Raw genomic sequence first — 12,500 nt, 5'->3', positions numbered from 1 at the left:
ATTGCCGCGTGTGTGAGATCTCGCGTCATTCTCACAGAACTCGCGAGACTTCCGATTCAAACCCCGCCCACTCGGCAAACTCAACTCTTGAATGGAACAATGTAAAACTATAATAACAACATAAATATAAAATGACCATGCCCTTTTGCACAGCCGCCCCCAAATTTGGTATGCAAATTTGCCATTAGTAGGGTCTATGAGGAACTCTCTGAGTCTGGGGGTAATATTGGCAATTCAATCAACTTAGCTACTGGTCTTGTGTACGTTTGATCTTTCACTTTGACCACAGCTGTTCTGACTCTCCCATCTGAACTAGGAATGACAGAAGAGACAGTACCAACTCTCCAGAGCGCTCTTGGAATCTGCTCGTCAACAATGAGTACTACAGTACCAACTGCAATATTCTCTTTCTCTCTGTGCCATTTCTGTCTTGACTGTAATGTGGGTAAAAAGTCATGAATAAAATGCTTCCAAAAATGATCACTCAGAACCTGACTATGTCTCCATCTTTTCCTACTGAGTAATTCTGGGTCTGAATAGATAACTTGAGGCAAGGAGGAGTCAGGCCGCCCCATCAGCAAGGAATTTGGCGTCACTGGGTCTGGATCTGCGATGTCGCTAGAGACATAACCCAAGGGTCTAGAATTAAGGATGCTCTCAACCTCGATCAGAATGGTTCTTAATACCTCCTCGGTAACTGTCTGTGCGCCTAAGGTGGTTCTCAAGGCTGTTTTTACAGACCTCACTTCTCTCTCCCACGAGCCGCTGAAATGAGGTGCACTTGGTGGATTGAACCGGAATCTGATTTGTTCTTTGGCCAACTGGTCTCTGATACTGGGCTGAATCTGAGAGAAGGTGTCCTCCAGCTCTTTACATCCACCTCGGAAATTTGTTCCCTGATCCGAGAGAAGCTCATAGGGTTTCCCTCTTCGGGCAATGAAACGCCTGAGTGACAGCAGGAATGAATCCCCATCCATGTGATCCAATAGGTCAAGATGTACGGCTCGAGTAGTGAGGCACTTGTATACGATACCCCACCTTTTCTCAGTGCGACGGCCCACCTTCACCATCAGTGGTCCAAAACAATCTACTCCGGTGGAGTAAAAAGGAGGTTTACACAATCGCAGACTTGATGGGGGTAAGTCTGACATTCTAGGAATCATTGGCTTGCCTCTCCACTTGTTACACTCAAGACAGTGGTGCTGGTGTCTTCGAATCGCCTCTCTTCCCCGCAAAATCCAAAACTGGCGCCGCATTTCGGCATACACCCTGCCGGCTCCCGGGTGGTGTAATTGTTCGTCGTAATGCTTGATTAGAAGCTTCACCACGGGATGATTCTGTGACAGAACGATAGGGTGTAGAACTGCATCACTCAATCCATGACACCTACGAAGTCTTCCTCCTACTCTAATCAAGTCTAGCTCTTTGTCATACTCAGGAGCAAGCTTAAGAAGTCGGCTATGCACAGAAATCTCTTTCCCTCCCTTAAGTAAAGCAAATTCGTCAGGAAAGTCTTGAATCTGACATTGTCTAAGGATAGACAATTCTGCCTTCTGAAATGCATCTGCACTCAGTGAATCTGTGTTGCCAGCCGCCCCATGAAGAACTCGCGCTGTAGCCTCTAGTAACTCAGTATAGCTATTAAATTGACTGGGATCAGGTTCAACTTGCAACTTATGTTCAGTCAACGAACTGCAAAACACAGATTTCTTAAGTTCCTGAACTTCTTCGGGGGCCTTTCTTTCTGGTGCCTTAGGCCAACAGCTGCTAGACTGCATCAAGAAAGCTGGTCCTTGTTTCCATCGTGTTTCTTCAGCTAGCTGAGCCAATGACAACCCTCGCGTAATATCATCCGCAGGATTGGCTGCAGAATCGACATAACGCCAAGCTCCAGGGTCAGACAACTCTTGAATTTCTGTGACTCGGACTCCTACGAACACTCGGTATCTGCACGAATCAGACTGCAGCCAAGCAAGAACTGTAGTCGAGTCAGACCAATAGACGAATCTGGAGATATCTAGAGTTAACTCTTTCTTCAGGACGTCTCCTAGCTGCGCTCCTGTCAATGCAGCGCAAAGCTCTAAACGAGCAATGGAGATCTGTTTCCTCGGAGCGACTCGTGACCTTGCCGCCATGAAGGCAACCTGCGTATTGCCCTGATCATCTTCAGAACACAAGTAGGCTACAGAGCCGTACGCCTTTTCAGACGCATCACAAAACACATGAACACTGCGGCTCTTGACAGGATACTGAAGACTGGAACTGTAGCATCTTGGCAGGTGGATCTGAGACAATTGTGGAAGCTCGCTCTCCCACTGATGCCAAACGTCTAGTAGGCCGGATGGTAGATTAGGATCATCCCATTCTCGTTTCTTCTCCCACAACAACTGCACGACAATCTTGGCTCTTGTGGTATACGGAATGAGATATCCAAGGGGATCGTACAGCTTGGCTAAAGTGCGATAGATGCTCCGCATCGTAATTTCACCATCCTCCCTCTGGTAAGGTTTGTATACCAATGTGTCTGGTCTACATTGCCATATCAATCCAAGGGCATTCTCCTGCGGGTTGGCCATTTCTTGACTGAGCTGAATCTCACCACTCTTCGACTTCAACTCAGCAGGAAGGTGGTGAATAACCTTGGGGATGTTACTGGCCCATTGCCTCAATTCGAATCCACCGTCCATAAGATGACACTGCAATCGGTTTACCAGCTGTAGAGCTTGATCTTCAGTAGAGACACTCTTGAGACAATTGTCAACATAGAAGCTACGCTCCACCGTTTGACGTACTTCATCAGTAGCTTCGAGATCCATCTTTGCATGGGACTGAAGTGCGTAGGTAGCACAACAAGGGCTACATGCAGTGCCAAATGGCAGAACTTGCCACTGATACACGATGGCCGGTTCAGATGTTTTCCCATGACGCCACAAAAAGCGGAGGAAGGGTTTATCTTCATCAAGGAGACGGATCTGATGGAACATACCCTTCACGTCACTGCAGATGGCCACAGAATGTTCTCGAAAGCGGAGGAGAACGCCCAACAAGCTGGCACTTAAAGTCGGACCGGGGAAAAGATGGTCATTGAGAGACTGACCCTGATACTCAAAAGAACAATTGAAGACAATACGGTTCTTCGCATTGTGATGAACCATATGATGTGGTATGTACCACACCTTGGAACTCGGATCACATTCGGCAGATGTCAATGGGGTGACATAACCCGCTTGCAACAGTTTCTGAATCTCTGATTCGTAAGACGCAGCCATACTAGGCTCTCTAGCTAGTTTCCGCTCTGTGCTGCGTAACAGGGCCATGACTGCCTCTTTGGGTGCATTCAGAGGTGGAGGCGACTCTTTCCAGAGTAGAGGAGTGGCGTACCTTTTGACACCATTTACATCGATCCTGATGGTTTTCTCTTCTAGGAGGCGGATAGCTTCTGCATCTTGTCGTGATCGACTGGCTACTTTCTCAGATTGATAAGGAAGGGTATCCAGCTGCCAAAGTTTTTCAACTTGACGGAATAGCTCAGCTTCAGGAGAAACACAAGAAATGAATAAACATTCTTGAGGCTGCAAGTGAGGCTTAATAAGACTTGAGGGACCTTGCAATGTCCAGCCAAGCATCGTATGAACCGCCGCTGGACCTCCAGGAGGACCCAATCTCACTGGCTCCACGGGGGTTATCAAATGAGGGTAATCCGAGCCGATCAGTACCAAGGGCTGTGCTTCGTGGATGTCATGCAAAGGTAAGTCACGGAGATGACGATATCTTCTTTGCAAGTCAGAGATGGGGTAAGTATGTTGAACCAGGGCTAGCTCTTTTGCGGTAAAAGCACCCTTGACCGGGTAGGATTTGTCAGGGTGTGAAACAGGTGCTATGGAGAAAGATACAGATCTACCATGAATGGTATGGACATCCTGTCTCACTGTGCGCAGAGCCAAATCCTCAATTTCACCTTGAAGGTCTAGACGTCGAGCAGCTTCATTCAACAAGATAGTACGCTCAGATCCGTCGTCTAGCACAGCATAGGTTTCTAATGACTTATCACCATTCCGAATGATTACTCGGCTTAACTTCAGTAGCACTTGCTTGCCACTCGTAGGCCGATCCAAGTACAGGGTCTGAGAAGCAGGGCTTACTGTGCTTTTCTCCGTTGTCGGGTTATTACCTTTACTCATCCCATCGGCGTTGGCATTGACTTCATGAAGAACATCAAGATGCCTCCGTTCACACCGCTTGCACTTCGCCTTTAACGTGCATTTAGATGAAGAATGCCCTCGTCCACAACGCCAACATCTACGTCCCGTTCTAATCCAACTCTCAATCTGCTCCTTAGTTAAGAGTTTGAAGTTGGAGCACTGATTCATGTAGTGCTGAATTGTGTCACAGAACGGACAATACTTTTTCGGCTTCTCCTGTGATCTTTCTGAGTCCATGTATTCAGTCTTCGGGAGCTCTACCAATCCTACTTTCTGCTCTCTTCCATGTAAAACAGTAGTCAGCTTACGGGGCACAAAGCCAGTTCGCTTGTCTTTGTGAACGCTGTGTTTCACTTGATCAGGATAGGACCCATACTGTGTTCCTTCTACCTGCACACGAACCTCATATTCCAGCCAGTCTGCGAAATCAATCAGCGTTGGAATAGGTGTCTGAATGGGGTTAATGAATCTCTTGAAGTTAGCTCTTAGGTCGTACGGCAACTTGGCTAAGAGACGAGAAACATGAGAGCCACATTTCAGTTCAGTCCAACCTGTGCTACCTAGCTGATTTAACATTCCAACCAGTGCTCGGACACGAAGGGCAAATGCCTTGAAAGACTTCACATCCCCGCTCCTGATATTGGGCCCATCCATCAAATTAGTGATCCTTTGCAGTGCCAATTGATGTGGCTGCCCATACATATCAGTGAGCGCTCTCATAGTGTCACTGAATGGAGTGCGACTGTGACTATACGAGTCGGCGACAAGTAGAGCATCTTCCAGCTTAAGGTGGTCCATAAGTATTTGAAACTTAAAAGACTCAGAAGCGTCTTCTGGAAGAACGTTGTTTAACGCAAGCTTAAGACGAGCAAATTCTCGAGGATCATCCCGAACGAAATGAGGGATTGTAGGAGTTGGCCCTCGATATTGCATTGGGGGTGGATGCACCGGACGATGAATCTCAGATTGTCCAAGAGAATGGCGAGATTGGTAATCTGTACGTAACCGGCCATTATCGCGACTGTACTCTTGCCTCCAATCGATTGGAGAATGATCAAGACGATCCATAGGGGCATCGTTATACAGACGCTCTCTGTTACTTAAGCGGCAATGATAAGGGTCCGTAGCTGGTTGATAAGAAACATCATGAGACCGCATACTGGACCGCAACATTGGTGGGTCATCTGCACATTGCTGACGGGTATCAAACAAACGAGGTGGGTGCCGTGGAACATTAGCATCATAATGATGATCATACCGTGGCAAGTCATTCTTACTACTATGTGGATCATTATACGAAGGGGTCGACATACCTGAATTAGACGGACTATCACTAAGCCTGCCTGTTCTCTTTAGACTGTCTGTAAGCTCCTCAATGAGATCTCGCTCACAACTGCGAACTGTAAGGAGGGATTCATCTCTATGTGGCACCAAAGGAGTATGTTCTGTCTGGCCAGAGTTTCCATCACCCTGAAATGACTCCTGCATACTAGTAGACTTTGGTGTAGATGACACTACAGCTCCTTCATTCGTAAGCCGTTGCTCAGATAATGAAACCTGGGAAGCTAACACAGGAGAGTTAACAATCATATCAGATATGCGTTGCATGTCCTGCCTCATTCGCCTGTTTTCCTCCCTCATTTCACGCATAAAACTAAGCATATCAGACTGCTCATCTGCAAATGCTAGCTGTTTCTGAGGATAACTAACCTCATAGTCACGCAAATGTGTTGGTCGTCTTGTTTCTCTACGAGGACGTACAACCTCTGGCTCTATAGCTTCCTCACTAGTTCTGGACATCATCGCTAAGGTGGTTATAGATCCGGCTCGAAGGACCATAAAATGTATTGAAGGCTGTAGAATGCACTGATTGCTATTACGGTTCTAAATCACCTTAGAGTATTAATACACAATTAATGTCCAGTAACTAGGAGAAAACTGAAGAAGCCAGAGACAAAGATCAAATTCACTCACTGTATTGATTGATACATTTTCTCACAATGTCAACAAAAAGGTAAATGTCACAATAAGCGTAGGCCTACGTAAAATAAACAAACAATAAAAACAATGTGGTTATATTCAAAGATACAATTATATTCAGAGAGGGCAACGAAGTGGTGGAAATAAGTAAGTGTACTCAGTTTCAAGAAGTCCCAAGTATTCCAGAGGAAGTCCACTTAAAGGAAGAAGGGTGCAGAAACGTCGGTCCTCAGATGCGATGCCGTCTGGTCCTGATAGGGTTAATATGATGATGCTCAAAAGGGCCTGTAGCTTCGTGTGCTGTGATGTTCAGTGTGTGTTTGTGTGATGGGTTTGTGTGATTTGGTCAGCTGGACAAATGTAGATGAACGTGTGTGTGTGGTTCTATAATAAAACAAACAAACTCAATTAGTTTCTGTTACAACTCTTACAATAAAAATGCTGCGTCATTATCACTTCACGTGATTGAACGTGAGAGACATCACAAACTTGTGATACATGTATAATATAGCAGCTGTTCTTTTATAACTGAATAAAGATCTTATTGATGCATTAAACAGAATATCAAACAATGATTATTAGACAAAACAAATATAAGATAATCACTTACAGTCTGCAATGACGCACGTGCGAGTATTCCCCACAGAAATCCAACAACCTCAGGAGCGATCACACAACATCAGCCGCCCATCACATATGAAATACCAAACTGCTCACCAGCTATATTATCGATCTATAACTTTATGGCTTTCTGATGCACCTTAACTCGTCTCGTTTGCTCACAATAACAACTCGTCGCGCACCCACATCTCTTCTTTCTTTCTATTGCCGCGTGTGTGAGATCTCGCGTCATTCTCACAGAACTCGCGAGACTTCCGATTCAAACCCCGCCCACTCGGCAAACTCAACTCTTGAATGGAACAATGTAAAACTATAATAACAACATAAATATAAAATGACCATGCCCTTTTGCACAACCACGCTATCGAAGGGACTGGATTCATCTCTGAGGTAAGTTTTATTTTGCTTTATGAATGAAAATAAGCTACATTGATTGCAGACATATGTTGGTAAAATATAGTATTATGTTAAAAGATATTTTCTGTGGAGACGATAAGTGTCTATTGTTAGAGATTATCCGCGTAGCACATGGCTAACTTACTTAACTATTGACACCTAGACTAACGTTAAAGCAAGGAAACATGCTTGAATGAGAAAAGACAAGAACGTGCACGAAGTTTAAAATGTTAAGCGCAGTAAGTCGTTAAAAAAAGACTCAAATCTGGTGCTTGCGCTGATTGAGACAGAAGAAAGCTGTTTATCTCAGACAGAATGTGAGTGCGAATTCAGTTATCTTTCACGGCTTATTGCTAATTAATAGTGAAATACACACAATTATTTAAAAAAACCCACTGTGTGTGTAGTATTCATGTAAATACAGTCGGCCATGTCTTAAGTGAACAAACAATGTTGTAAAATCCAGATGTTTCAGTATTAAATCTGTGCAATAGCTCTTAAAGTGACAGTAGTCTATTCGATTTAAATTCAATTTCAAGTTTATTTGTTATATAGGCCTATATACAAATGTCAGTGACAATTTGTACATGCTTAGGTTGAGGCTCAGGCATTCTACAGTAGTGCAATATAATTCAATATAATACAATTTAGAGGGGAAAAAATATAGGCCTATATGTATGCAAAACAAATGTTATGTTAAAAATACGCATGTTTGCTTTGTATATTAAATAATGTTTAAAGTGAAAATATGTTATCTGCCGCTGTCAGTGTCCTTCCTGTTAATCAACGAAAGACAAAATCGCTCACTGCTCTTTAATAACTTTTGTATTTTTAAGGAAAAAATGAATTAATTTTTTTTCACATTTGATTATTCCATTTCTGTAGTATTTTTACTATATGTAAATTAACCTACTGTAACTGTTTTTTTTTTTTTTTTTTATATGAATCTTTGTTATGTTGTATTTGTCCCTTTTAGACTAAAGAACATCAGTACAGCAACAAGAACCTCTGATGTGCTAAAACAGTGGCCTTTGTTTTTGAAAGATCAGGTGAGTTTATCATTTTTAGTTAGTAGAACTGAATTAACGTGTAGGCCTACACTTAATTCTTACTGTTTTAACAATGTTTTTTTTTTTTTTTTTCAGGGTCTGTGCTGAGTATTACAGGTTTACACAAACTAATCAGAAGAGCACCTTTTTCTCTTAGTTAGATGAATACACATCTAATTGTACAAAACAAGTGGTGGAGCGTATCCGATGAGATGAAGATCCTCCTAGACCAACTTAATCATCAGGTAATTATTTTGCATGTGGTCATATCTCTCTGGTTAAAGGCTGAATTTTGCCATCTCCTTTTCAAGGTAATTCCCATGCTTCTCTTTGGATATAACATGCATAGCTTGTTCCATATTTGTTTTCTGTCTTTCAGACACAGAAACTGCAATGTGCTTGCTCAAAGAAAGGCTACAACTCTCAGAGCTCTACCTTTGTTTATGAGGGAAAAGTCAGGAAACATCCTGAAGACTTGCCTGGTAAGAAGATGTGTGTCACCAGCATATACACTCACACTTGATATAATTTCACCTGTTCACCAGATCCCCATGATGTTGTGCCACGTGTAACTATATTAAAGGAATAGTTCACCCAAAAATGAAAATTAGCCCATGATTTACTCACCCTGAAGTCATTAGGTGTATATGGCATTCTTCTTTCAGACAAATACATTTGGAGTAATATTAAAACGATTCCTGGCTCTTCCAAGCTTTATAAGGGCAGTGATATAGTGGCAGACTTGAGGGTGAGTAAATCATGGGCTAATTTTCATTTTTGGGTAAACTATCCCTTTAATACTGATATGGCATCTAACAGCACAGGTGCAGGAAATTGGGAGATGTATTCTGTTTATCAGTTTTAGTTCTATGGCTGAATTTGAACAAGCTTAAAAACATGACCACCTTTACTTTTCAAGTGAAGGTACATGAGCACATGTTTAGGGTCACTCTGTGGTGTAACGTAATTCAAAAAAAAAAAAAAAGTTATGTCAATTTATTTTCTACTGCAGGACACAGAGCCAGAAGACATTCACAAGGGGAGAAGATGAGGATCTTAACTATCATTGAAGATGATGTTGCAACTGTTCCACTCCAACCCAATTATAAGGTGCCTCTCTGTAGTACTATAAGAGCAGATTGGGCTAGATAATGTGCAAGAACTTTGCCACAGCTGTTACTCTCATCTTTGGCTTGATTTATGCCCTCAATGTGAACTGTCCTAAACAATTAAAATACATAAAATACACTTTTGACTAAATTAAAAATTGTTTATTGGTCTTGACTTAAAGTGCTCAGCAAGAGTCCGGTCCTTCAAAAAAATTTTGTTCAAGTAGCCGCAATCCATATGGATAATTGTAAGATTGAGCATTTATTTGTTCCAGTTTGTACTCTTATTTAGTGCATAGTCTTTTTATGGCTTCATTTCTTCTCTAGAACATAAAGATATAAATGTAAACCATGTTTTATATAAATGTAACACATATGATTTAATCCATGTCTTCTGAATACAATCGGATATCAAGATTTAAAAAGAATTGTTAGTTTATTGTTTCTCCCAAAACACAAATTACAGCTGCATGTCTTTGTGTCTTGCACAGAAGAAAATAAGTCCTATGAGTTTGAGACAGAAAAAAGTAAATAATTATGATTTTGGGGTAATATATTCCTTTGAATAAAAAAAGAAAATTCTTGTCATGATGACAGCTAATTGAAATGACATTTTTATTTGCCTTCAACATGCTTCTGAATAAATGTTTTGTTAACATTGACTCACTGTTTTCAGTTTTTGACTTGGGCAAAGTTATTGTAGTTTCCAGTCTTAACATATTATTACTTAGTACCAATTTCCTTTAGGATTTTTTTGTTCACTCAACTTCAGACATTGAGACAAATCTTTTTGAATTGGCTCAACTTAAAAAGGTTTGTTAAAAAATAGTTGCACCTCTCCAGAAAACTAACAATCTTAAGTTAACCCAATAAAAAAAAAATTGTAAGACTTACAACTTAATTTCAGTCAGTCTAACTGTTATTTACAAAAGTTGAGTAAACAAAAAAAAGCTGAAGGAAATTAGTACTAAGATTTTTTTTGTTGTACTGGCTTAAATTTTTTTACAGTGTGTGTGACCTTTATCTGCCAGTCTTGTATGTATTCTTCTTTCGTTATGTTCCCCATTTCTTTTACTTTTGTGTGTCTGAACTGAATTGTTGGATTAAGTTGGTGTTTTTCCACTAAATGTTGCATGGGGTCGCTCTCGGGGTGTCCTGCCCTGTATCTGAGAGCGCAGTGATGGTAACTCTCTGACTGTGCGTCTGATAGATGGAACCAGAACTTTGCGGCTCTCTTCTGGATCTCAGATAGGAGAGGGAATCTGCCTAATTCTGCCCGGCAACCCAGACTCGGAGCGTTTCTGTGAGTTCCCAGGATGTTCTTGCAGAACTCGAGGTGGAAAGTTTCCACAGGGGTTTTATCCCAGGAATCGTAATTTAGTTTAAATTTGGGGCCCCAGATTTCACAGCCGTATAGGAGGATGGGTTTGATGATGCTGTCAAAGATTTTCAGCCACAGTTTAATGGGTGGGTTAAATTTGAACAGGGGTTTTCTTATACTGTAATAAGCCCTTCGTGCTTTATCAGTCAGATCTTTCATTGCAGTGTCAAGTTTTCCAGAAGCTGAGATTGTCAGACCCAAATAATAATAACAGGTGACATGATTAAGAATGGTTCCCCCAAGAGTAAATGTGTATTTGTTGTCAGTAAGGCGAGGTTTCTTCTGGAAGATCATGATTTTGGACTTCTCCATGTTTATGGGTAAGGCCCAGTCGCTGCTGAACTCCTCCAGAAGCGAGAGGCTTTGGTGCAGACCCTCTTCATGAGGAGACAGCAGCAGGAGATCGTCCGCGTACAGGAGGCTTTTGATTTCTCTGTCCTCGAGGGTCAGACCAGGACAAGAGGACTTCTCAAGTGTTGATGCCAATTCATTAATATAGATATGAAATAGAGTCGGGCTGAGGCTGCAGCCTTGACGGACTCCTTTCGTTTGACTGAAATAATCAGTACGTTTGTCATTAATTTTGACGCCGCATTTGTTCCCATTGTAAATGTCCTTTATAATATCATATGTCCTTCCTCCTATTCCACTTTGAATTAGTTTTAGGAAAAGTCCATTATGCCAAACCGAATCGAAGGCTTTTTTAAAATCAATGAAGCAGCCGAATATTTTCCCTTGTTTTGTTTGTTGGACGTGTTTTTGTATGAGTGTGTGGAGTGTGTAGATGTGATTTGATGTTCTCTGTTTAGGCATAAAGCCAATCTGACAGCTGTTGAGGATCTTGTGTTCCTGAATGAACTGGACTAGTCTGTCGTTGATGATGGAGCAGAAGAGTTTGCCCAGGTTGCTGCTCACTGTGATGCCCCTGTAGTTATTTGGGTCGTACTTCTCACCTTGTTTATAAATTGGTGTAATCAAATTTTCTTTCCAGATCTCAGGAAAGTGTCCTGATTTTAATAAAAGATTGAATAATTTCAGAATTGCCTCTTTCAGTTTGGGGCTGCTGTGTTTCAGCATCTCATTAGATATTAAATCCACACCACAGGATTTTTTATTTTTTAGGGATTTGATCTTGTCTGTCAGTTCCTGTAGTAATATGGGCTGGTCTAACTGGTTGAGCTGGTCTTTTACAGTGCGTTCCAGGGTGTAGAGTTGGGAGGTCAGATGTTTTTGGGTGAGGGTTGGTTCGGTTTGTGAATAGAGTTTTCCAAAATGTTCTGTCCAGATGTTTGGGTCATAGATGGGAATGTGTTTGGGTTCTTTTGATTTATCTAAATTATTCCATAATTCCCAAAAATAATTCTGATCGACTGCCTCCTCAATCTTATTAAGCTTTGCTTTCATCTGATCAGCTTTTTTCTGTATTAGGAGTGACTTATATGTTTTGAGGGTTTGCTGATATTCGTCTCGTGTTTGTTGGTTTGCAGGGTCTCTGTGTTTTGTGTTTGATAATGATCGTAAATCTTTTCTTAATTTTTGGCATTCCTTATCAAACCAATCATCTTTAGCAATTTCTTTCTTACATCTATATTTTTTTCTTTTTCTCAGGGCTTTTCTGACCACTGTAGAAAATATTTAATTTAATTGATGAGTTGCTAAATTGATAGTTTTCTTCTCTTCGCTAAATGAAGTAAATAGGAATGAATCTATCATGTTCTGAACACGAGTGCTGTGGAGCTGGGCTTCATACTGGGCAGGACTG

At 41.6% G+C, this 12,500-nt stretch overlaps 1 protein-coding gene and 1 long non-coding RNA gene across 4 annotated transcripts in view; one reads left to right on the top strand and one right to left on the bottom strand.

Moving 5' to 3' along the window:
• The window catches only part of LOC311298817 (protein NLRC3-like), a gene marked incomplete at its 3' end in the record, with an annotated part of 87,515 nt that overhangs the window by 10,993 nt on the left and 64,022 nt on the right, over positions 1–12,500 (bottom strand). The gene's annotated exons all lie outside the window — the stretch shown is intronic.
• LOC311296595 lies at positions 7,157–10,019 on the top strand. 3 transcript variants are annotated; one of them, XR_014628629.1, is made up of 5 exons: positions 7,157–7,193; positions 8,176–8,248; positions 8,345–8,493; positions 8,628–8,730; positions 9,261–10,019. It is a non-coding gene; the product is annotated as an uncharacterized lncRNA (long non-coding RNA). The 3 variants fall into 3 exon arrangements; XR_014628630.1 differs by lacking the exon at positions 7,157–7,193 and having other exon boundaries at positions 7,194–8,248; XR_014628631.1 differs by lacking the exon at positions 7,157–7,193 and having other exon boundaries at positions 7,194–8,493.

The sequence above is a fragment of the Rutilus rutilus genome, assembly GCF_951802725.1.
Source record: "Rutilus rutilus genome assembly, chromosome: 1".
Lineage (NCBI taxonomy): Eukaryota > Metazoa > Chordata > Actinopteri > Cypriniformes > Leuciscidae > Rutilus > Rutilus rutilus.
Note: the sequence above shows the minus strand (reverse complement) of the source record. Positions and strands in the feature narration are given on the sequence as shown.